This window comes from Onychomys torridus, chromosome 13, assembly GCF_903995425.1.
Source record: "Onychomys torridus chromosome 13, mOncTor1.1, whole genome shotgun sequence".
Lineage (NCBI taxonomy): Eukaryota > Metazoa > Chordata > Mammalia > Rodentia > Cricetidae > Onychomys > Onychomys torridus.
This window is the reverse complement of record NC_050455.1, coordinates 13,063,651-13,090,883: the sequence shown is the minus strand read 5'-3', so window position 1 is coordinate 13,090,883 and position 27,233 is coordinate 13,063,651. Positions and strand designations below refer to the sequence as shown.

The window sequence follows — 27,233 nt, the reverse complement described above, 5'->3', positions numbered from 1 at the left end:
TGCTATATGGGCGGAAACTTTTATAATATTTTTTTGATATATGTTTTTTAAAAAATATGTTTAGACCCTTATAAGGTATAGCCTTTGGTGTATAAATTTTGCCTCTCAATTCTATTGGAAAGATAAACAAGAAAAAGATAATATGCTAGAGAGATGGCTTAGTGGTAAAGAGCACTCTTTCCTTTTGCACAGGATCCTGGTTTGGTTCTGAGCATGCACGTAACAGCTCACAACTGTCTGTAACTCTAGTTCCCCAGTGACCTGACCATCTATGTAGACTTCCAAATGCACCAAGCACACACATTGGGCACATACAGACAAGCAGGCAAAACACACACACACACACACACACACACACACACACACACACACATATTAACAATAATTGAATTTCAAAATGAGAGAAAAAGATTTACATACACATTATGATGTACATTTATAAAAATAAGAAATAGAAATAATTTAAAAATTAGTTGTAGCAAGATTTATACAAAAATTATTCACCATGTTTCTCTGTCTTTCATATCCCTTAATTATTTTGTAGGGTAAATTTATCAAAACAGCAACATTCTTAGTGTTGTAGAGGCATAATTTTGCAGAGAAAGCATGGAAGGGTGGAGTACATTCTACAAGATCACATAGTTGTGTGAAGGATCTGGATCTTGATAACAGGCCATCTGAATTTAGAGCCTGTTCTTGCCCACTGTATGACATCACTGCTTGCCAACCAGTTGAGCAGGTCATGGACTATGAGATGAGGTATTCTACATGCATTAAAATCATCCTCAAAGAATACTTTATGATTTAGCTATAATGTTTACAGGACAGACATCCATAAAAGTTCATTCTGATATATGAAGCTCTATCTGTGACTTCAATTGTGTAAATTAAAAAAAATGTATGCATGATGAGATTATTCATCTGTATCAGGCTACGATTCACTGGAGGCTTCCTCCCTAGATCACAGAACTCTGTTATTCCAAGGGGCCCTTTTCCAAGCCAATTTCACTGAATACACACTTCAGAAACAGCTCTGACTATAAATCTCAAAGACAGAACTTGCAAGTTACTGAAGTGCTGCATAGAAAATATTCACAGACTTGCCTGAGAAGCATTTTTTCTTCTGTTTGAAAGATTTGGAGCTGTGCAAGAGAGAGAAGAAGGTTGAGAGAACAGGCAGATGGGAGGAAGGAATTGAGCGACCTCCGTGCTTGGGAGGAAAACATCCTTCCTGTGCAAGCACGAGGGATGTGTAGACACAGACCTAGTGCCAAACAGTTCTCTTGTTGCTACCTCACATGTGTGTGATCATACTCTCTCTTAGGCCACAGACTGTCTACCTCTGTTCATGGCAACAGAAGCAAGGATTCTGGAGAGGTTGTAGCTAGAAGACAAGGACATCTTCCTGTAGCAGCTAGGATATCTTTCCTATTATGTAGCAATCAGAACAAAGGAGAGGCAATATAGCAAATGCCAGACATGCTTGATGAAAAAATGCTGATGATAGGTGATTTCTATTATTCCTTAAGCTTAATGGCATTTTAAACTCTTCTATAATATTTAACATTTATGATCAGAAAAAGGTGATCAAGATAAAGATGTAATCATCCTTGAAATAGGTGCCAAGTATATGACAGCCCTGTCTTACGGTGAATGCAGCTAACAGAGAGCTTGCAACACTCCTGATATGTCTTTGGAAGTCTAATTCATAAATAAGCAAGCTCTGAAGTTTGAAGTCTCCACTGTAAACCACAGGGGCATTGATTTTGGCATTGACTAAAGAGCCTTAATTTCAATAAGGACTAAAACTAAATTATTTTTGTCTTTTCACATATTTTGTCCTTCTGGCCTGGGATTTGATCTATGACTTCTTCTTAGTATCTCCTTCCAGGGTAGTTATCTCAATTACATTTTGATTTATTTTATGACTAATTAATGACCATCAATCCAGAGGCAGAAACCTTATTTCCATACATGATGGTCAATGAACATTTAATTCATTGGACTGACCAATTGGGCTGCTTGGGTACAGTTGGTAACCATTAGAACCACTGGAAGAAATAACATGGTAGAAGCAGATTACTGCTTGGCTTCTTCCCATACATCAGTTTGAGAGACTGAACTGAGGAGTTATTGAGGGACTGTAATAGTTCTTATTTGCACATTTGGTTGCTTTTAGTGTTGGGGCTAGGATTTCACGTAGCCCAGACTGATCTCCAACTTGATATATAGTTAAGGACAACCCTCAGATTCTTGGTCTGAGGAAGCGGTCTTGGGTACTCGGGTACTCAGTTATTAACATCTACTGCCCTGCTTTTGCTTGAACATTGAAGTAGGCTCCATGTCTATCACTTCAGTAGCGGAGGAGGGATTGGTAGAAAGACAATGAATTCACTCTCTAGACTAGAGTAGAACAAATAGTTTATTAAGTGTACTGCAGAGAAGACCAGGCTGAGCACCAGCTAGAGTACAGCTTATAGAACAAGGTGGTGGGCTGTATGTAGGGATCTGTGTGAGAGAAGTATGTCTCAGTGAGTTCTTTTGTGTGTAGTTTCCCCAGCATGTAATTTATGCCATGTTGGGATGGGCATCTAGATCGATCAGTATATAGTTCTGGAGGGTTAACATGAGATGATGTGTATTGATTTCCAGTTGTGTAGTGTCTGCCATGCAATTAGGGATCATGTCAATTAGGTCATGCTAAGAAGAGCAGCTGTGGTGGAAGGGCCGGGTCATAGCTCTGTGGTGTCAGGTAGCAGCATTCCTTAAAAATTATTATCTTTGTCTTGCCATGCAGAGGGCCTAGTCCAGTCCCATGAAGGCTCCACAGCCATTGATCCAACTTTCATGAGTTCCCACTAGTTTGGTTTTATTATCTCTGCAGGTTTCCCATCATGATCCTGATGTACTTGCTCATGGAATCCCTCTTCTCTTTCTGTCCTATTGGACCCCTGGAGCTCTGTCTAGTGTTTGGCTGTGGATCTGCTTCCATCACTCATTGGAGATAAGCTCTGTGATCTGCTTGGGGGGACACCCTGGCGGTGGGATCAAAATTCATCCCTGGTGCATGAGCGGGCTTTTTGGAGCCCACTGCCTATGATGAGACACACTGTGCAGCTGTGAGGCAGGGGTAAGGGCTTGTACTTGCCTCTACTGGATGTGCCTCCACATGGGAGGCCTTGCCTTCTTATGGAGGGGATTGGAGGGTGGGGTGGGAGGAGGAGGATTGGCCGGTGGGAGGAGGAAAGAGGGGGATCTTTGATTGGTATGTACAATGAATGAAAAATTTTCTTAATAAAGAAAATAAAAAATTTTTATTATTATTATTATTATTATTATTATTATTATTATTGGTAGTATACAAAGAGTTAAGTTTCAGTACAGCATTTTTCAAACAAAATTTTTATTTAAAAACATTCTCTTCCCCAACTACATTCTTCCTCTGTGCCTTCACATGTCCAGTAGCCTTCTTCCCACTTTCACATCACATGTGTTCTATCACCTCCTTCTCCCTCCACACATTTCTCTAATTCTTCTCTGCTCTTCTATTTAGATTGCTGGCCTGTGCTCACTCTCATCCTTATTCACACATATACGAAACATTGAAAGTTAGGATATGTGTATGAGAGAGAACATGTGGATTTTGTCTTTTGAAGTCTAATGCTTTTAAGATCCAACAATTTTCTTGAAATTTTCATAATTTTATTTACCTTTACAGTTGAATAAAGTCCCATTGTGCACATGTCACATTTTTGTTATTGACTCTTGGGCTAGGCATCTAGACTGCCCCATTTTATTTCAATTTTTGCTGTTGGGAATATGACAGCAATAACCGTGGCTCTCTCTATGGCAGGATAGGTAGTCCTTTGGCTGTGAACCCACAAGTGGTAGAGCTGGCTTATATGGTAGTTCTATCTTTAATTTTTTGGGAAAGAGTTTTCCATGATGGCTGGGCAAGCTAATGCTCTCAGCAGCAGTAATGAAGGGCCCCTCTCCCTCACATTGCCATCATTTGTGGTCCTCTGTTTTCTTGGTCATAGCGTTTCAACTGAAACAGGGTCTCAGAATTGTCTTCATTTGATTTCTCTCACAGTTAAGGCTGCAGAGCACTTGGAAAATTATTTGCCCATTTGTGCTTCTTCATTTGAGACTTGTCTGTTCCTTTCTTTAGCTCATTTATTGTTGTAGGGTTTTTTTTAGTGTACTTTTTTGGTTTTGCAGCTCTTTTAATATGTTCTAAATAACCATCCCTTTCCTGAGGCACAGTTAGCAAAGATCTTCTCCACGTTCTCTAGGCTGCCCTTTAACTCTGTGGATAATTTATTTTTTTCTGGGCGAAATCTGTTTATCTTATATCATTACATTTGTTGATCTTGGAACTGTTCTATACACTGGAGTCCTGTTCAGAAAGTTCTTACCTGTAACTTGAAATGTTTTCTTTAGCAGTTTCAGCATTTCAATGTTTAAATTAAGGGGTTTTTAATTCATTTTTTAAAATCGATTTTAGTGCAGGGCTCAAGATGCACATTCAATTCCCTTCTGCAGGTGAAGATCCAGTGTTACCAGCATAAGTTGTTGAATAGGCTTCTTCCTAGAATATTGTTTTATGCTTTTGTCAAAAAACTTAGGTGGCCGCAGCTGGCTGGTCTATTTCTTGGTTCTCCACTCTATTCCATTGGTTTACATGACTGCTTCTGTGACAGTAGCATACTGTCTTTGTTACTATGGTTCTTGAAATTAATTTGAGGGCAGGTGTTGTCACCTCCCTCATCCCCCCCCCCCCCCTGCCCAGTGTGGCTTCTGCATAGTATTCTTTAGGTTGGTGTGTGTCTTTACATGAAGTTTTGCATTTTTTTCTATTTGGTAAGACTATCATTGAAATATTGGTGGGATTGCATATGTTGGTTGTTTTTGATAATATAGAGTTTTTCAAATATTATTTCTGCTAGCATGGTAGCATGGAATGCCACTCCATCATCTGGCATCTTCTTTAGTTTCTTTCTTCAGTGGCTTAAAGCTGGGAGGTTAGAGCAGTCTGATGCTAGCATTTTGGGATTCTTGAATCACCTTGTAAAGACTCTCTAATGAGGAACTAACTCCATTTTCTGGCCTTTTATCAATCATCTTCTCTCCACACAGATTTAAAATAATTTTCCATGTGACTCAAATGTGTACATTGAGGTTCAAAATGCTGTTCTAAAGCTTGGCTGTTCACAATGTATAAAACAACAACAACAAGGTTAGCTTCTGCAAGGAGGCTGTGGTCAATTTACAATACAAAATTTCACTTTGGTCTGTATTTTTATTGAAATCCCAGGAAATTCCTAGTCACATTGTGCTTTGAGATGCACTGGTCTAGAGTATCTGCTTGCACACTGACCTTTGTACTTCAACTTAAAACCATTCTGGAGAGGTCCACTAGCCCTTTTTAGTCTCTCTAAACTCTTTGTTTCAAGCATTGTAATTAATTTATTGATTGTATGAGTGCATGTGATTGTATGTTCGTATGTGTGTGCCTGCCATGTGTGTGTGTAGAGGTCAGAGGACACATTTTAGGAGTTGATTCTCTCACTAAAAGTTCAGAGTCAGGTCACTAGGCTTGTTTTCAGAGCGTCTACCTGCTGAGCCCTCTCAGGAGTCCTCAAATTCTCTCTCTCTCTACACACACACACACACACACACACACACACACACACACACGCACACATCCCACACACACACACACATCCCACATACACACACACAGCCCACATACACACACACACATCCCACATACACACACACACACACACACACGCGCACACACACATACACACACATATCCCCCCCACACACACAGCCCACATACACACACACACATACAGCCCACATACACACACAGCCCACATACACACACACATGCACACGCACACACACACATCCCACATACACACACACACACACACGCACACACACATACACACACATCCCACATACACACACACACAGCCCACGTACACACACACACACACACACACACACACACACACACACACACACAGCCCACATACACGTATATAAAATCAGATTGTAAGGTAGCTTTCAAGACTGGAGTAAAAACAATAACAGCACCCCATCCTTTCTTCTAGTCTCGTCCCCAGCATTTTTTATGTAGTTGTTTTATACTCATAAATACTACTTTTATATTTCTCTCATTTTTCAATTGGAGGCATTATCTGTTAACTTCACTCTAAAGAGTAAGCTTCTGTAGTCTCTCATTTCTACCCACATAATCCTCTCTAATTAGTTACAATTTTTATTTAAGTCACTATTTAGTGCTGATGTTGCTGAGCTCTAGAAATCCTGTACGTTTTCTTTCTTACACAGTAGGGATGTTTGTCCTCTCTATTCACCCCCTCCTCCCTCCCACCCTTCTTCAACATCCAGTGGGAGTCACATTCATCACAATAATCACCCTTTGAGGAAGAAATCCTGTGCTTTTAGTTCTGGGAAATTTATTGGAATGGTTTCCTCAAAGAATGGCCTACCTGATTTTTTCATGCATTGTATTTTCTGTTGTTGTTGTTTGTTTTGTTCTCTCTAGAACATCATGAAGCTTGAAAAATGAACTATTTCACTAACTTTTTTCTCTTTATGTTTGTTTATCTTCCATTGTTCTAATTTTTCATATTTTAGAACCCTTTCCACCCACATACTGATTAAAACAGTGTATAGAATTTCTATGCATTTCTCTCTGTTCTCTGGGTACAGTGAATTTTATACTACTCTGCTTTTGTTCCTTAGCCGTAGTCCATCCCCACTGCGGTAGTTTGAATGAACATGGCCCCATAGATTCATGTCTTTGAATACCTGGTCCTCAGTTGGTAGACTGTTTGAGAAGGGTTAGGAAGGGTGACTTTGTTAGAGAATGTGTGTGGTGATATTTTATTTGTGCTGAAATGTGACATTTTATTTGTATGTTAATAAATAAAGTTTGCCTGGAGATAAGAGGTCACATATCGAGTCATAAACAGAAGTCAGGTGGTAGTAGCACATGCCCTTAATCCGATCATGTGGCAGGCCGAGTCTCTGTGTGATCAAGAACACAGCCAAGTGTGGTGGACACATGCCTTTAATCTCACTCACTACTAACCATAGAGATCTGGAGGTCTGTATAGACAGGCAGTGACTAGGAAGTGATGTGGCTGAGCTTAGCGCCATTGAGAAGGCAGAGCAGGAAGGCAATAAAAGCACAGGTTAGACAGGAAGAAGCTCTCTCTGGGGAAGCTACAGTGTGGTGGTGAGCTAAGGCTACCTGTGGCTATTTGCTATTTCTCCGGTCTCTTTGGCAATTACCCTTGGCTCTGTGTTTCTTATTTAATAAAACTGTTTAGAAATTTGTCTACAGATGTGTGTTACTGGTGGTAGGCTTTGAGGTTTCAAAAATCCAAGCTATTTTCAGCTCTTTCTGCCTACTTGTACACAAGGAGGTGAGCTGTCCACACTACTCTAATGCCATGCCTGCCTGCCTGCTGCCATGTTCCTTGCCATGATAGTCATGGACACACCCCCTGAAACTTTCTTCTATAAGTTGCCTTGATCATGTTGTTTTGTCATGGTAATAGAAAAGTAATAAGTATTAACAACATTATTTGAGATTTATTTCACTCATTGTTGTTTATACATTTCCCATTTATTTTTATTTTTTATTTTTTAATTTTGTCTCTTGGGAATCTGCCCATGCAACATAGGAGTGGGCCATAACAAACTGAATTGATGCATTTGTGTATGTGTGTGTGTGTGTGTGTGTGTGTGTGTGCGTGCGTGCGTGTGTGTGTGTGTGTGTGTGTGTGTGTTCATGCATTCAGAACTCTGTAATTGGTACATTTTAGTCTTGGATTGCCTGTTTGATCTGACCTATGGGGCCATATCTGTGGAAAGCCTCCAATGACTGTATTTATGAGTCCAGAGAAAATTCTTCAGAATTATTTTGAGAATAAGAATCTAGGTGCTTGAACTCTGAAAGTCCCATTTAACATTTCATTTAATTTCTTGGCTTTACATTTTCTTTTGCTTACCATGGCCTGGTATTCATTTTGATGGTCATTCCTCAAAACTGTCCATACTTACCAGATCCCCAAACACTGATGAAGTCAAACTAGCCACCTAGAGTGGATATGTGCATAGAGTAATACATAGTCGGTCCCTAGCTCACCCATCCATCTAATCAGAATATCCAGGCAAGTGAATAAGACATATATTACAAATATCCAAACCTTTCAATCTTCTCAGCCTCTGCCCAGGCAATACAGTTAAGTACATTGGAAATTAAAAAAACATCAACTGAACTTCCTTTCCCATGGAACACAGACATCAAAATAGATGGTTCTACCAATGTGCTCATAGAACAAAATAATTGGAAACACCTCAAACCCAAACTAAAAGCAAAAGGCATGGCTGGTCCAAGGATCTACTTCTTTCTTCTCTAGAGAGTAGAACTCAGTGTTTCCATCTGGGTAGATGCTGGTCAGCCCCACAGGAGCATGGGAAATGTGTACACTGAAGGATCTGACTGTTTCTTATGGTGGCATTTGAGCAAGCTTCTGTCCTTCAGTCACGAGGTCACCTTCACAATTGTTGGTGATGAACCATCCTTTGATTCTGTGGTTAGGTTCTATTGCTGCACAGTTCCTAGCACTGAGACTCAGGATTCATCTCCCCTGAGTTTTCCAAGCAGTTACTCCATCTATCTGCTTTTCTGCCTTCAGAACCGTGTTCTGATTAATCCCTCTCATGGCTCTTTGGTTTTGTGTTTTGAAGGCTCTTAAGGATTACTTTATTTTCTGCATTGAACCAGAAACCCCTAAAAACCAATTTTTGGAGAAAAATTTTTACTCGGAGAAGAACACTGTAGGAAAATTAAACGATTCATTTAAGTAGATTAAAACTAATTACTAACAAAGAGGAAACTCTGATGGTTCACTTGATAAAGTTTGGGAACTCTGCTCTAAACACTGGAATTCACTGCAGGACTGGCTTAAGTGTCCTTTAAGAGCATCCTTCTAATATCTTAGTTTGCGCATGAAAGTCATGTCTTTGTGTGCAAATGCTTCAAAAGAGCAGGGGGATCTGGGGAAGCTGCAAAGGACAGAATTAGGAAAGAAATGATTTAAGCAACTCAACCCAAAGATTTGCCTTTCATTAGTGTCTGGAGATTTAGATTTAGATCATGTGAATCTGTAATATCAATTAATAAGAGACCCCCAGACAAATCTTTGCCATTGTACATGTACATAATGCAACATGGCTACTGTGGAGTTTTTATTTCAGATTAATTGTCCAAGCAGGCAGCAGCTTTCACAACTGCCTGGAATCCCATGGGAATAAAGCATTACATTCTGCTGCCCCCTGGCAGACAGTGCGTTTACTGAATATTGTGAGCTGCCCTAAGTGCAATGAAAACCAGATAGAGGTTGCTGTGTGTGCCCAATAGATGATGGGATAGTCTTTTAGTGTTTGTTGTCTGATGGACAAATATTATCACTTTCACAATATTTTAATTGGGACTTCACTGAAGCAAAATTAACTTCTCTGAGTTCTTGGCTATGATTTCTCTTTCAATGGTGATAGAGGAGCATGATAAATAAATACAAGACAGAAGGTTTACTGCCACTGATGAAGATACATTATTTTATATTCCATCTGCCAGTTATGAAGCTAAATGGGGGCATATTTCAAGTTCACTATGTTCTTAGAGGTCGTTGGGACAAAGAACATTTCCCAGTATAAGCATTAATTGCACATACATGGAAGAGGAAATGTGTTGACCTGGGAAAAGGACCATACCATCCACCATTTTGTCCATGCTAAATTGCTATTGGCACATGACAGAAATAACTTATGTCCAGACTTCTCCATATAAGACTCGAGTTCATGTGATTACAGATCTGTAGAGTGGATGTACAAAGTGAAGGCACTAAATAGTATTAAGTACTAAACTCTATGGTCTGATTAGTTTTGACAGCAGAGAGATAAGCTCAATGATGACAAAGGAAGAGACACTTTCTAACTGCATGTGAGTTTTGCTAACTCATGTGCTTATATGGAATATCTGCTAAGACATCAAGTGAAAAATAGCTTTCCTCTCTCTGCATCCCTTTTCCATCGGAACAACTCTGGACCTGACTAGAAGATGCAGGTTAAAGGAGATCAGAGGTCGATGCCAGATGGAAGCATCAACCAATGGCTGTGCTTTATCATGACTTGCTCACTTTCCTTGGGATGGCACGTCATGTGTGTGAGCTTGAGGAGGACTAAGGACAGCCCATCCTGTCAGTTCTCAGACAGCAGACATTTTCCTTTTATAGGATCATGCTCTCACTGTCTCATTAGCCTGGACCTCTCCAAACAAGATAGATGAAGTGACCAGCAAGTCCCAAGGTTGCTCTTGACTCCACCTCCCCAACTTTTGGATGAAAAGTGTATACCAGCAATGTGGGCCTTTCTTTTTTCTTTCACTGGATTCTAGAGATTCAATGCAGGTTAATTGAGCCATCTCCCAGCCACTCCCCAGGCATTCATGATTTCCAGATGGGATAGAACAACTTTTTCTCAGATAATTTCTCACAACACTGCCAGCATGGGGATCATCACCTCATCTTAAACTATGCGTGGACTGTGAATTGTGGTGGGGGATCTTTGCTATGCTACGTGTTTCCAACTACATTGTTTCTTGGGACTTGGCTAGTAACAAACCAATCTGGTGCCACATTGTAGAAAGTAGAAAACCCAGCTTCTTCATATGTTTCCTTGAGTAAATTCCATGTATAGGTGCTAAGTGTAAGATCTACTTCCTTTTAAAACAACTGAGAGTGCTATGCACCATTATCCCTTCCTTAAAACACAAGACATCTGAGAGATTAGGCTCTAGTTCTTATTCCAGGGCCAGCACTGCTCCATTGGTAACCTTTGTGCATACGAAGTGCTGTGCACTAATTTCAGAGTAATTTAAAACAAATTGGAGAGAGACAATTTTCAGAAAGTTCCATTACAAGGCTAGTGCTAACGTTAAAGGAATTCTGTTTACTTTTCCCAGTCATCATAGGCACACGGCCCCAGATATGGCTCTGATTTATATGTCAGTGCTGGTGGTCTTTGTAGCCTAGGTTATTTATTATATTTTCATGTAGTTAAAATTTTCAATTACAAATTCTTTGTTTAGAGAAAAACTATAAAGAAGTCGTGCAAAGGTAGTTCATTTATTTGTGTGTGTGGCTAGTCGTTTCAGTACCATTTGTTAAAAATCCCTACCCATCCGTTATGGAATTTCCTTTGCCTTTAAGACCAGGTGAATATTTGGGTTGCTTCTGTTCCACAGCCCACAATTCCATATAAACCAGCATACCTCACTGTCCTATTTCCCTGTTCTTTTGTGCTTTCTTGATTACTGCATTGTCTGGCGGTTGGCTATTCTCAGCCCTCCAGCTGCCCCACTTCAGAACTGTATGAGCTGCTCCTCTTGTCCACCTTTGCCACAGTTAATGGTATTGTTGGCATGTGAACACAGCCTGGTTATTTTCTAATTTGCATGGCATTCTATGTATAATAATTTAATAACTATCATTTTAGGGTTGAAAATGTTCAGTATTTCCAATTTTCATTTTTATAAACAATGTCAGGACCATCATCATATTTGGTTTTTCTTCTTAATATTTACTTATTTGGTCATGTTTCCCAAAGAATAACCCATATGACCAAATTTTAGGTAGTTAATTTCTTTAATTTTAAAGGATTTTCTTCACAATTTTGAGAACGATTGATGTTGGAACGTTCAGTCCTTTCATCTCCATCTCTACACCAGAGACAAGTATTATCCTGTTCTTTTGTTCTCTATTACCTTTATTTTTCAAAATAACATTTTCACAGAACACTAATTAAATTGCTAGCAGGAGCTCTTTTTTTGTAATTTGATCATACTTCTCTATTTTTAAACTTTATTTGTGTGTTTATTATGTATCATCAAGCTTGTTTAGCAAGTACCTTTACCAACCAATCCATCTTACCAGTTCCATAATCCTTTTCTTTTCATTTTTATTTACTTATTTTTATTCATTGACTGTTCCACACACGTATATAACGAACTGTAGTCATTTTCAACCCCATTCATTATTGAGTCCCACTCGACCTGTTGAATGGTACTGAAGTGGGGAGTGTGGAATTGGGAAATAAGAGTTATGAAATATAGATGAAGAAGAAGAAAAGAGACACAGGATAGCTTCGGGAGGACTCTGGTCAATACCACAGATGCCTGAGTTTTATTACTCACAGCCTTTATATCCCCAAAGCAAGGAGGGCAAAAGACCTCCCCCTTTCAAGGAGATCACAGTTCAAGGTACAAAGTACAGTCAAGTGTAAACACCTCCTAGTACTCAAGACATCTGGTCACCAAGCTTTATGGTAAAGTATCCTATAATTAGGCCTTGAAGTATAAGACACCTGGCAACTACGCTTTTGGCCCAAACATCCTATTATGCAGCCTTGCAGGGAAAATAAGCTCAGACACTCTCTGACCTGAGTCAAGATGAAAATCAGCCACAAGCTGGCGTCTCTATGGCCACAATTCACTTCTCTCATCCCTCTACAACTGTTCTTCCCAACAGTAACCCTACTAGTGTGTCTTCTTTTCAAAAGATAATTTCTGCTCATAGTATTAGTTTGGGCTACTGGGAAGAACAAGGCTAAATTTTCATGCAGATGCTGACTTATCCTTGTATTTTTTCCTCATGTATATTTTCCTTTCTCCTTCTACCCAATTTTTTCTCATTTCAATGCATTTAGGAATCCATGTGCTCACGTTTTAAATTTATATTTTTTGTTGTTTAGAATTTAATAATTTTTATAAGTTTTATTTGTATGGATTCACAACACGTCTCCAAGGCTGGGCATGGTCATGCATGTCTGATGGGACCTAGTCAATTCTGCCTAGTCATTTCCATGTAAAAACATCCTGTGCGACCAGGACCCTGTGGCTTTGCGTGGTTGCGTAAAGCATGCAGCACAACCATGTGATCTATGTGCATGTGTGGAATAGCCACATGGGCCTGTGTGCACAGGCCAGGGGCACACAGCCTTTATAAGCTGGCACCATGATTCCCGGCCCCCTTCACTCACGTGTCCTTCCACAGGCCTGTGCACATCTGCCCCTCTCCCTTATCTTAATAAAACTCTTGTTAATGGATTCTGTCATGTTTTGTGATGTTTCCTCTCAGGGCAAGAGTCACACACACACACACACATGCACACACACACACACACACACACACACACACACACACACCATTTATAAATGATGAAAATTTCATAAACATTATGAAAATTTCAGCCAGGCTCTATAAACATTTTCTTCTGCTTACTGTTTGTATATAGTAAATTATATTTTTAGTGTGTGTGTGTGTGTGTTGTTGTTTTTGTTGCTGTTGTGTAGCCCAGGCTGGCCTAGAACTTGATATGCTCCCACCTCAGCCCTCTGAGTGCTGGAATTCTAGTACCACCATACAGATCAACTCTTAATTCTCAGATGTTAGAAGTCTTGTAGTAATTATGGTTTGCGTTTAATTCAGTTGCTGTTGATTATGAGTGGGAAGCATCTACAGGTATTAGTTCTAGTACTTGTAAGTCTGCATCCATGGACAGGAAACTGGTGTCACAGAGTCTTACTCCTAAAAGGATTTCACATTTGATTTGATCCCCTGCTGCTTCTGTCATCAACTTCTTAGTTGTTTTGTCTTAAACTTGTGATTTCTTAAAGTATTTTGATGAGTCAGTGGAGAGTGAGAAGTATGCACAGTTCTCACCTCTTTCGGCTCATCATTTCATCTTGCTTTTTAGGTAATCTAGAAACACAGATTTCTGGTGTATCCACATCGTATGGAGCTCTGCCAGATTCATAGAGGTCACAGGGGAACATGCCACATGGTTAGCAGGGCCACTAATGGTCAGAGAAGACAGTTTCCATTGGAATAGAAATATGGAGCCAGAGAATTATAAAATTATAAACAATTAGTCTCATTATGTCTTCATTCATGTTGGAACAAACCTCTTAAAATTTAAAATGGTTGCAGAGAAAGGAAAGCAGATACATGCTCCTACAGTTCCTTTAGCTCCCAGACCCTTCCTTGCTCACCAGAAAGATTTAGACTGCTTTAAAACATGTGTGTGTAAAGAAAAATCAAGGTAAAAGCAATTGACTGTCTGTCTGTCTATCTATCTATCTATCTATCTATCTATCTATCTATCTATTTATCTATCTATGTATCTGTAATATCATTACTGTTTAGGAAAGAAAAATACATCACAGATATGAACTATCAACTTGAATCATGTATTTTTCACAATTTATCATGATGTTTAATGACATTATATTTGTGCTTTAGACTATCACTGTAAATATAAAAATAAATGATAACACTTGAGTTAATAATTTAAAAATTTAGCACTAATTTATCATTATAGTAAACAACAAATAAAGCTATCATGGCTACTTAAGAAAGACACCATAGAACAAAAATAAAAGTTTTACTTTTCTTACTACATAACTACATTTTGCCTTTTGTAGAAGGGATTCCATGTAACTTTGGCGATGGTGTTTGTGAATATTATAAGTTTCAGGGACTTCCTGAGATTGATGAGTTGTATTTTCTGAGCCTTGCAAGTTTTGTTTACTTCCTGAATGTTAAGTAGTCTCTTCCCAGGGTGGAATGTTTTAATTCAGGGGAAATTGTTACATGCAAGTATTCCCTGTGACCAAGTGACCACCAGAGAAATGAAGTAGACCTGGCTTAACAAATGATTTTGCAAAGTATAGGGGCACCAATCAAAAGTGTATAGTTAAGGCAGAATAGTCCAATCCCAGGATATTCCTTAGAAGCAGTTGCAAAAGTAGATACTCTAGTGGGTATACATTAAAAAAAATGCCTCATTTTTCCTAAATGAAGAGGTGGTTAGTGTTGTGAAATAATATTGAGTTCTAAAAGTTTGGCTGGAAAGCTACCATTTGGAAAGGACATAATCAGAGCATGGTGTTAATGGGGATGTACTCATTATTTTTGTCTTTGCTGTAACAAAATACTGGGGAAAAACCACTTAAGAAAGTAAAGATTTGTGTTAGCTCATGGTTTCGGAGTTTTCAGCCCATCTTGGTGAGGAGAGTATAGTGGAGCAAAGAAGCTCACATCATAGTGGCCACAGAGCAGAAAGGAGAGTTGTATGCATATGCCAGCTGGCTTTCTCCTTTCCCAACTTCATTCTATCTCATTCCCAGCCTACAAGACTATTCTGCTCTTGTGTAGAGTTGTCTTTTCTCTCTTAATTAATCCTATCTGAAAATACTCTGGACTATTATTCATGTGACCTTTCACTCTCTGGCCTTAACCTTCTTATACTCATTGCTGTATACTGAAACTGTCCTGAAAACTGCTTTCCCTGATAATAGTAGTTCTGTTAAAAATACCATCTATGGATTTACAGAATGTCATAGACATCATGATGTCATTCACATGGAGTTGCTTACAACCAAGAAAATCATTTGACTGAAATTTAACAGTAAGACTATGTTTACAGAATGCACTGATGTTCCCAATGGACTCTAGAAGAGCTGGTTTGATAGAATGCTAGAATGGTATTAGTTTATTCTTATGGGACCAACTACGATGTGGTACTTTGTGTTAGAATTCTGTACATGCGCAGCTTGGGGGCTTGTCTGGCACCTTACATCATCATCAGGTGACTACATACCAGACCCATGCGCTCTCTCTGTCTCTGTCTCTGTCTCTGTCTCTCTCTCTGTGTGTGTGTGTGTGTGTGTGTGTGTGTCTGTCTGTCTCTCTCTCTCTCTCTGCCTCTCTTCCTGTGTTTCCCCTCTCTATTCCCTCTACCAGGCCTGATTTCTCCCTCTTCTAAAAAAGCCCGTTCTAACTCTGGTAACCATGGCTTGTGACTCTTCCCCTGACCAACCATCGCCATTCATGCTTTCACTTTGTAGGGCTGAATCAGTGTCCTACAAAATATGATGTATATTCTAAAATCAATACGTAGTATTTGTTACTTGTGCTGCCAACTTAACACAAGCTAGAGTTGTTGGAGATGAAGGAGCCTTAACTGAGAAAATGGTTGGATTGTAGGCAAGCCTGTAGGACATTTTCTTAATTGGTGATAGATGGAGGGCCCAACCAATTGTAAGTGGAGCTACCCATTGGCTGATAGTCTTGGTTTCTATAGGAAGGCACGTTGAGCAAGCCACGGGGAGAAAGCCACTAAGCAGTACCCTCCATGGCCTCTCCAACAGCTTCTGCCTCTAGGTTCCTGCCCTGTTCTTACTCATTCCTGTCCTGACTTCCTTCAGTGATGAACAGTGATGGAGAAAATAAGCCGAATATACCCTTTCCTCCCCATGTTGCTTTGGTCATGTTGTTTCATCTCAGCAATGGTAACTCTAACTAAGATAGCACTCTTTTCCCCCATAACCAGGAATCACACGCAAATCCAGAAATCATGAAGGGAAATTACAGTGGCTCTTTTCACTATAACCCTACAAGACTACCACAAAGTTTTCCTCTCTGTCCCTGTGACTTCAGCTATCTCTGTTACCATTTATACATTCAAAGGGGAAGAATGTTTCTTTTAGGGCTTTGATAAAATTTCATTGACTCTGAATCTGAGATTTTCACCGAGTACCTTGAACATTTCATGGACTTTTGGACTATTCTGCTCTCATGCAGGGTGGTCTTTTCTCTCTTAATTAATCCTCTCTTATAGACAACTCCTAAGTGAAATTTACCAATCTCTTTTGCTCTTCTCAATCCAATCATGCTGAACAAATAAACCAGGAGTTCCAGTGAACATGAGTAGCTAGACCTCTCTGGGTGCTACCTAGTGAGAAGATATTGTGTCCCCCATGAATGTGCTCTAAACATAAAAGGAAGATTTTAGTAGCTACTTGGATAAGATAACCCAGTATGGAGATGTCAGTGAGCTGCTCTCCCCAATCTTCCTTGTCACCACTAGCTCTGGTAAAATTCTATTGACTTGGAATCTGAGATTGTCACTGACTACCTTGGATATTTCATGCCATCAGCTCAACAGGAGAACAAGGGAACTGCTGTTAGTGGACACTGGCCACCACTCTGAGATAAGAATAAGAAGCGATTCTGGTGTGTAGGGATTGCAGTTTGTGGGACATTGGCTGGAGCTCTGTAACAAGAATAAGAAGATTCTGGAGTGTAGGAGCTGCTGTTTTTGTTTTACTTGGAAACCAGTGCTTCTTGCTCATGTTAAGATTCTGCTTGTGTTTTGATTTACTTCCTCTTCTGCTCACCATTTGTTAACTTTTAAATTTAGTGAATATAAGACTTCCATTCACTTACTTTTGAATCGTGCAATTAGTGATGACCAGGGATTTGGACTGAAAAGCTTTTCAGCACTGTGGAATGTGCTGATTTTGTTACCCTAAAAATCTCAATCCCTGGGCTATAGAGATGGCTCAGTGGTTAAGAACACTGGCTGTTCTTCCAGAGGTCCTGAGTTTGATTCCCAGCAACCACATGGTGGCTCACAACCATCTATAATGAGGTCTGGCTTGTAATGAGGCTCTTCTGGTTGATAAGGATACATGCAGACATTACACTGTATATGTAATAAATAAATAAATCTTTTTAAAAAAAAGAAAAAAGGGGTTGGGGATTTAGCTCAATGGTAGAGTGCTTGCCTAGCAAGCACAAGGCCCTGGGTTTGGTCCTCAGTTCCAGAAAATAAAAATTAAAAAAAAATCTCAATTCTTGAATTTTCGCTAACAAACCAGCAATACGATTTTCCTATATTTCTAGAATAAAAAGACAAAGTGACCCTGAACAGCTACTCCTAATGTCCATTTTCATTCTGTACACATCCTTCCCCTGTTTGGATCCCTTCTGTTGCCCTCCATGTGCCTTTCCTTTATCTCGTCCTCAGCAGCATGGTTGCTGAACAAATTGCTTCAGGCTTTTAAAAGAAATGAACAAGATTGGTTTCTGTCATGATTAACTTTGGGGATTTAGGAGGAGGCTGCTTACAAACTTTGGGCAGAAATCATTCAGCCCGTGTGCTGCTGGCACTGATAACATGTAGACTCTGTGGAGAAGGTCTGAGAACTTAGCTGGTATAACTACTAGGCACACACTGTCATCAAGGTTGGAGGAGTGGTTTTATTACTTTCTGCATTTTTCAGTCAGTCACTTAACTTCCAAAGGAGGCTCCACTATCCACCTCTCACTGACTTAGAAAAACGTTTTAAAATATTGTAGTGGTAGGGATGGTTGTGTGTGTTCTGTACTGTGGCTGTGTGGCTGTTCAGGTGAACTGAGGAGAGGAGGAAGGAGAAAAGGGAAGGAAATAAAAAAGGGAAGAAGGGATGGGTATATGAGATTCAGGAAACTAAAGAAATGTCTAAGACTCTAAAAGCTCAGAGGGTTTTAAGACTTGTGAGCCTCCAACTAAGGTTTTTTGTTTGTTTCATTCATTTATGTTCTGTTTAGTTTTGGGGTTTTGATTATATATATACATATGTATATGTATATGTATATGTATATATATATATATATATATATATATATATATATATATATATATATATAAACACAGAGTCTGTATAGCCCAGGATAGCTCCAAATTAGCCCCTGCCCATACTGCCAAATGACACATGAGTAATGAGGACAGCTCTCCTATCCTTACAACTTTGCGGCTGGTTCACCCACATGTGGTGATATATTGTGTACCCTAATAAAGCTTACCTGGGGATCAGAGGACAGAGCCAGCCACTAACTTAGATGCTAACTTAGACATAGAGGTCAGGCAATGGTGGCACACACCTTTAATCCTATCACTCAGGAGGCAGAGATCTGTTTGGATCTCTGTGAGTTCAAGGCCATACTGGGCTACATGAGAGAAACAGAACCAGACAGTGGTGACACACACCTTTAATTCCAGGAAGTAATATGGCAGGACACAGAAAGCTATGTAAGGTGTGTGGAAACAGGAACTCTCTCTTGAGGCTGAGGATTTCATAGAGGTAAGAACGTGGCTAGCTTGTTCTGTTTCTCTAATCTTTCAGCTTTTACCACAGTATCTGGCTCTGGGTTTATTATTATTATTATTATTATTATTATTATTATTATTATTATTAAGACCTTTTAAGGTTACACCCACACCTCTGCCAATCAGGCTGCCTCTATTGTGCTGCCCATCAGCCTGTTTTCTCATAGAACCTAGAACCTTCAGTTCAGGATGACACCACCCACAGTGGGCTGGGCCCTCCATGATCAATCACTAATTAAGAAAATGACCTACAACCCTGATGAATGGGTTCTCTTAATTGAGGTCCTCTCCTCTCAGATGACTAGCTTGTGTCAAGTTGACATAAAACCATACAGCAGAAATCTGGATAAAAGAAAGAAATCTGAGGACATATACCCAGATTGAACTACATAGGAAAATTCCAATGAAACAAGCAAGCAAGCAAGCAAACAAACAAACAAAATACAAGGACTTACCAGGTAGCTCATCTGGTAAAGTCACTTTGGCAAGTGTAAGCTTTATCTTTGAAACCCATGCAGTAGAAATAGGCAAGTAATTCTTTCAATTTGTTCTATGAGTTTCACATGTATGCCAGAGCATGTCACTGTGATAGATAGATAGATAGACAGATAGATAGATAGAATAAATCAAAGCAAAAAAGGGGCTAGAGATATAACACAGTGGTACAATACACACTCAACATATGCAAGACCATAGATGATTCAAAGCAACAAAAAAATGCATTTTTGAAATATTGCAAAAATAGATGGGTATGGTGAAGGTGAGTTGAAAATGTTGAATCAAATTCTGCTTTTAGAAAATTCATCATTTTTGTCAGCATAGGTGAAGTGGTTATAGGCTATAAAGAAATAAAATCTATTGATTTTTCATGAATAAGATATCAGAACTTTGATACACTCAGTTCTTTAGTTACGAATGGTATTGTATTATTATACCTACTTTTACATCATAAGATATATTGCAATGTATCTAAGTACTTGCAAATGAAAGCAAGATAGTATAGATGCAAATATCATGGATGATGGGAGTCAGGCCCTCAGATGGTCATCTTGATCTGTGGTCCAGGTGTTCAGAAAAAGTGTGATAAACAAGCATGAAGAACTTGAAAGTATGCTTCCTGTAAACTAATATTTCCTGTCCTGTCTCATGTTCACAAATACTCAGCAGCTGCTTCCCAAATTGCCATGCAAGACTTATATTACTTATAAATAATTGACCAATACTTCAGGCTTATCACTAACTAGCTCTTACATTTTAAGTTAATCCATATTCCTTATTTATGCTTTGCCATATGATGGTATGTTATTAGCATGACACATTCATTTCCTGCTCCCTCTCCATCTGGCTGATGACTCCTCACTCCACCCTTCTCCTTCCCATCATCCTTAGTTTGACTTCCCCACCTAACTTTATTATGTTCAGCTATTGGCCAGTCAGCTTGTTTATTAAGCCAGTCACAGCAACAAACCTTCACAGTATACAAAAGATTTTTCTACAGCTTCCCTTGTTTTGTTTTTTTCTGGTGTGAGATTATTTCCTGTGTTTTCGTGGGTGTTGTTAACTTCCTTGGGTTGGAGTTTTCCTTGTAGTACATCCTGTAGGGCTGGGTTTGCAGATAGATATTGTTTAAATTTGGCTTTATCATGGACTGTCTTATTTTTTCCATCTATGGTAATTGACAGTTTTTCTGGGTATAGTAGTCTGGGATGGCACCCATGGTCTCTTAGAGTCTGTGGGACATCTGTCCAGTCCTTTTTGACTCTTAAAGTTTACATCGAGAAGTCAGGTGTAATTCTAATAGGTCTGCTTTTTATGTACTTGCTCGTTTTCCCTTGCAGCCTTTAACATTCTTTCTTTGTTCTGTATGTCTAGTGTTTTGATTATTATGTGGCAAGGGGACTTTCTTTTCTGTTCCAATATATTTTCTGTCCTATAGGCTTCTTTATAACTCTTTAGACATCTCCTTCTTAGGTTTGAAATTTTTTTTCTATGATCATGTTGAAAATATTTTCTGAGCCTTTGAAATTAATTTATTCCTATTATTCTTAGGTTTGGTCTTTTCATACTGTCCCATATTTTCTGGATGTTTTGTATCAGGATTTTTCAGATTTAAAATTTCTTTGACTGATATATCTATTTCTTCTATCATATCTTTAATGCCTGAGATTCTCTCTTCCATCTCTTGTTTTCTGTTGGTGAAGCTTGCCTCTGTATTTCCTGTTCACTTACCTAGATTTTTCATTTCCAGAATTCCCTCAGTTTGTGGTTTGTTTTTTTTTTTAAATTGCTTCTATTTCCATTTTCAGGTTTTGAGTAATTTTGTTTGTTTTTTATTGACTTTCTTGTTTTTTAAAGTATTTATTAATTTCCTCCATTGTTTTTTTGTTTTTCTTTTCCTTGCATTCTTTAAGGGACTTATTTATTTCTTTTTAAGGACCTCTATCATCTTTATAAAGTTTGTTTTACGGTCTTTTCCTTTCTTTGTTGGGGCAATGGTGACTCAGAACTTGTCAGAGGTGGACTAGAGACCTAGGGTAGAACCAAACATGATTGTCAAAAAAAAAAAAATAGTAAATGAAATGATTACTAGTGATATTCTGCTATACTCATAGATGAGTGCCTAGCCCAGACATCATCAATGAGGCTTCCTTCAGCAGCTGATGGGAGCAGATGCAAAGACCCACAGCCAAACATTAGACAGGATTGGAGAATCCTGTGGAAGTGGGGATAGGAAGGATTGTACGAGCCATAGGTGTTGAGGACACCACAAGAACACAGCCCATAGAGGTAAACAAGGGCTCATGGGGGCTCACAGAGACTAAGGCAGCAATCTTGGGGCCCGCATAAGTCTGTGCTAGGTCCTCTGCATATATGTTATGTCTGTGTAGCTTTGTGTTCTTGTGAGACTCCTAACAGTGTAAGTGGGGCTGTCTCTGACTCTTTTGCCTGTTCTTGGGACCCTTTTCCTCCTACTGGGTTGCCTCATCCAGCCTTGATATAAGGATATGTGCCTAGTCTTATCATAACCTTTTATGCCATGATGGGTTAATGTTCCTGGGAGGCCTGCTCTTTTCTGAAGGGGAAAGGAAGAGCAATTGATCTTGGGGAGAGGGGAGGTGGGGGAACTGGGAGGAGTGGTGGCAGGGGAAACTGAAGGGATGTGCTATATGAAAAAAAGAATAAATGAAAAAAAAAAAAGCATTTGAAAGGGGTAAAGATTAATGCCTGACATAGTGTACTTCATGGACCAGGCTAAACACAGACAGAAGTGAAGCCCTTGACCGGGTGAAAAACATCAGAAATGAGAGAAGAGCAACTGTGGGACAGCCAGTCAACTGCAGCTCTCAGATGCAAGAGATGGGAAGACATTGACTCACTAGGTTGGATATGGGTGCCAACACTTTCTGAAGTGGGACAGTCATGGCGAGAGTCCAAGTTGTGGTCATTCTGAAGAGAGGAATAGAGGGGAGAGTTATAACTAGTCAAGTCAAAGAACCATGTAGCCAGGTTGACACACATGCTTTAAATATTTGTAGAAATCTCCAATATAATGCAGACAACTGCATGGAAAATGAATAAGATATGGGTAGGTAATTTATCCATGAAGAGAAGATGGTGTGAGATCAGGTCACTCAGTCCTCTAAGGAGATTTGATGTCTAATAGGAAGTCCGTACATCAGTTAATAACCAGGAATGGCATCCCTCAGCCTTTGAACTCTATGAGAGTCTTTTATTGGTTAGATCACCATGCTTCACAGTCCTGTTTTGAATGCTTGGCTGTAAGCATTGGGTACCAGTTTGAAGGCTGTGCAGCTTGGAGGATGTAGGCTTGGCTGGCAGAAATGAGTCACTAGAGGTAAGCCTTTGATAATTACTAGTCCAGACTCTAGTTCCTGCTGTTTCCTGCTCCCTGACTGCCATCACGTGAACAGCTGCCATCTTGCCATGCCTTCCTTACTGGGATGGACTAGGATCCTCTGAACCCATGAGCCCAAACAACCATTTCCACCCTTAAGCTATTTCTGTCACAGGAATACAAATTTAGACTATAAATATAAAATACAAAATATAGACGTTGTGACTGCTGGAAGAAGAGCAGTACTTAGAGTTTAAGAGAGGGTTAAGAGGTGAGGAGGGTGGATGCTCACAGTTCTTACGTAGAGGAAACTTAGATGGATCTATGAAAATGTAAAACTCTGCCTTGGGCGGGCGGGCACATTTGGCTCACACTATTAATTTAGCACTTGGGAGGCTAAAGCAGAAGAAACTTGACTTCAAGGACAAATAGGATACACATGGGGGACCCTGCTTCAGAAAGAAAAAAGTGCCAGAGCAGAACAGAAAACTAAATGATCTCTTACTCACACCTAAATATTGCATAAAACCAACTATGTCTCATCCTTGTCATAAAGCCCAGTTTACCGCACACAATAAAAGTTTGGCACTGCTTGACAGGATGACTAGGGGAGAAGTGTAGGTCAGGGATGATTCAGCTAGAAGCAAGCAGAAAGCCGTCACCAGGGAGAGGAGACACAGGAGATGACCTAAGGGGCTGGCATTTGTGCTCTGGAGGCTATAGCTGGTGTGAGATTAACTGTTCTCTGGTGTGGGCTGAGACTGCGAGCTTCCTGTGTTCTGTCAATAGTTCTATGCTGCCTCCTGGGAGACTTCCATCACTCCCACAGGGGACACTGTGCATACGCAGGAAATGAGACTGGTAGCATCTGTGAGGATATACTTGGGATGAAAGATCAAAAGCAACTTTCTTTCATCTCTTCCTCATCTCCTTCTCTTCCGTTTTTCTCTTTCATTTTTTTCTCTATAGTATAGAGACCAGTGGAACCCTACTATCCCTGTGAAACTTAAGTAACTGATTTCACTGTAGTCATTGCTAATGGTTGTCCTAAATCTGCTGAATGATTGTCATCTGCTCTGTTTTTTGAGACAAAGCACAACTTCTTTTTTTTTTTTTTTTTTTTATGGGTCACTGAGGCTTTTATTATGCACGTAGAACTGCTGGGGCAGGGGTCTTACCTGCGGCCACCCTAAAGATTACCCTGGGCTTCAGACACTTAGCTTGGAAGTGAGGTGACAGAAACAATGATTCAAAGCTGGGGTTTCCAGCAGGGCTTAGGGTGATCAGGTGTGGCTATCTAAGGAAATCTAAGGAAGCAGTGGCATGGGAGGGACAAGCACTGGGCCAGCTTTGAGCCGCCTTGATAACATCAGGGACAGGGTCGAAGCAGCCTGTGGCCCCAGGGATCCCTACCCACACTTTACTTGGCTAGGGGGTTCCTGAAAGACCTGCCGGCAAACTTGGCAATGTAGCCCAGCTCTTCCTCGATTCTAAGGATCTGACTGCACTTGGCCAGGCACTCAGATCGGCATGGGGCACCAGTCTTGATCTGCCCAGTGTAGGTCAGCTATGAAAGTATCCTCAGTCTCCCCAGAGCGATGGTTCACCGTGGCGTCCCCAACCATTGGACTGGGCCAGGTTACATGCCTGCAGGGACTCGGTCACAGAGCCATCTGGTTCACTTTGAGCAGGAGGCAGTTGCAGGACTTCTCATTCACAGCCTTGGCAATCCTTTTAGGGTTGGTTACTGTGAGATCGTCCCCAACCACCTGGATGCCTGCACTAGCCGTGAACTTCTTCCAGGCCTCCGTGTCGTCCTGGTCGAAGGGGTCTTTGATGGACACCACTGGATAGTCCTGGATGAAGGACCAGGTCATCCAGCTGGTCAGGCATGATGTACCTGTTGGCATCATCAGGAGATTTGAAGTCTAGAAAATACTTGCCAGATCTGAAGATCTCAGAGGCAGCCACATCCATGCCAACAACAACCTGGTCAATGTGGCCAGCCTTCTCAATTGCGATCTTCAGCAGCTCCAGGGCTTCTTTGTTCTCCAGGATGTTAGTCGCAAACCTGCCCTCATCACCCACGTTGGTGGCATCCTTCCCGTATCTCTCCTTGATGACATTCTTCAGGTTGTGATAAACCTCTGCCCCAATGTGCTTGGCTTCCCGGAAATTGGATGCCTCCACGGCCAGCTTGTTGCCAGCATGAGAACTGCTGTTGATCACATTGAAAGCTGGAACTGCCAGGGTGACTTCAGGGTTGCTAGCCAAGTCAACGATGTGACGGTAAAGGGATTCTCCCTTTTCTGCGGCACCAGCTTTGCAGACAGCCAGGGACACTCCCAGGATGGCGTTTGCACCAAATTTCAATTTATTTTCAGTGCCATCCATCTCAGTTAAACTGAATTTGTCGATCTTCTCTTGTTCCACAACACTCAGTTTCTTGCTAACCAGAGCAGATGAGATAGTTTTATTGATGTACTCAACAGACTTTGAGACACCCTTCCTCATGTAGCAGTCTTATCATTGTCACGGAGTTCTAGGGACTCATAGATGGCTGTGGAGGCACCTCCTGCCATGGCAGCTCAGAAGAGACCTTTTGAGGTGCAGAGGTCAACCTCAACAGTGGGGTTCCCACAGGAGTCAAAGATCTCTTGGGCATAGATCTTGAGAATAGACATGGTGTGTTTCTTGCAGCTGGGTTGCCACGTAGGAAATGAACAGATGTTTCTGCAAACACCCTGGAGAGCGTTTCAGAGCACTTCTTCTTTACCAGTTCCTATTACTCTCTTTTTGGCAAAGTACCAAGTGAAACCCAGAACTAACTGGATCTGGGTTCAAGAGCAATAGCAGTGGGTAGAAATCCTGGAGAGAGACAACACAGGGCAGCCTGGGCCATGATCAACCTAACTTGCCTGTGAGCCACCCAGGGGATCTGGGCCCCCCTCAGAGAACCAGACTTCTCACACTATTGTTTTCAACAAGAGGGGTAATGAGTCCATTCACTTAACTGAGTCTATAGCTCCTTCAGTATCTCACATTAGCCATACTATTCTTATTCCATTTACAATCATGAAATAAAATGTCAGGATTTTTAACTTCATGGAGTTTACATATATACTATCTATCTACATTTAATTTTAATCTCCCTCATGAGTCTATTCCATTCTGAGTAACTAGAACGTCAGAGCAAGTGTCATTTATTTATTACAATTCACACCCTAAGCAGCACATTGGTAACATGATCACTGGTCAGATTCCAAGAATTATTCTGGAAAAAATGGTGAAGACATTTGGATTGAGATTTTTATTTGTTGTGAATTTTTCTTCTTCACATTCCATAATAAAAAGCAATGTTGGCTCCCTTTATCTTTATTTTTATTTACTTTCTCATGTGTTCATCCATTTCCTTGTTTATTGCTTACTTTCTAGCATGTGGATAGGCTCCAGGGCCTCACATATGCTTCTGTACCATCCATGGCTCTCTTTCATCCTTATAAATTGACTTTGCTGATGGAAAACTTGGAGGGTTTCTTGGGTCTCTTTAAAGTCTGTGTTTCCTTAGTAGAATGTGCCCATGGAAATCTGTTATAACATTGACTATTTTTGCAAAACTAAATATAGTAGTTATATGGTATGATTTGAAATAGAAGGATCTAATTAGAACATTCACATGGAAGGATCCACTCTAATGACTTATTTCTCAAGGCTTTTTTTTCTGAATACATCTTGTTAAGGATTGGAGTTTCGACACATTGATTTGGATGGAAGACAAAACATTCACCTCATTTCATGGAGGAAGTACATTCTTGATTAAAGGATGAACAGGATAAAGGTCATAAATTGAGCCATCATCCACTAAGTGAGGAGTAGCAAAGAAGCCATCATATCTGTAGTGATGTGGTACAAGGGGCATCTCAGGAGTGATGTGGTACAGGAGCATCTCAGAAGATGAAGTCAGAGATGTAGTTGGATAAGATGGGGAATGACTATAATGGACATGAGAAGTTAATCATCATGAACTTGTGGGTCATTGTAAATTCACTGAGGGAGCAGAGAAGGCACTGAGCAGAGAACACCATACAATGAGACTTAGCACTCTGATGTAGGAACAGTAGTCCAGAGGGGAGGCAGGAGAGAAAACTGATATCATTTTGGAGGCCATTGCAGGCTAGAAGGGATATCTGATGTTTTGGACCAAGTACTAGGGGTAGGGATTAAGTTCTGGTCAGAGCATAGACATAACTTGAATGTTTAATTGGAAAATATA

General features: G+C 40.2%; 1 pseudogene; it reads right to left on the bottom strand.

Annotated features, from left to right (window-relative positions):
- Nucleotides 1-24,380: 24,380 nt before the first annotated feature.
- On the bottom strand, nucleotides 24,381-25,644 carry LOC118594843 (annotated as a pseudogene).
- Between the last annotated feature and the right edge of the window lie 1,589 nt (nucleotides 25,645-27,233).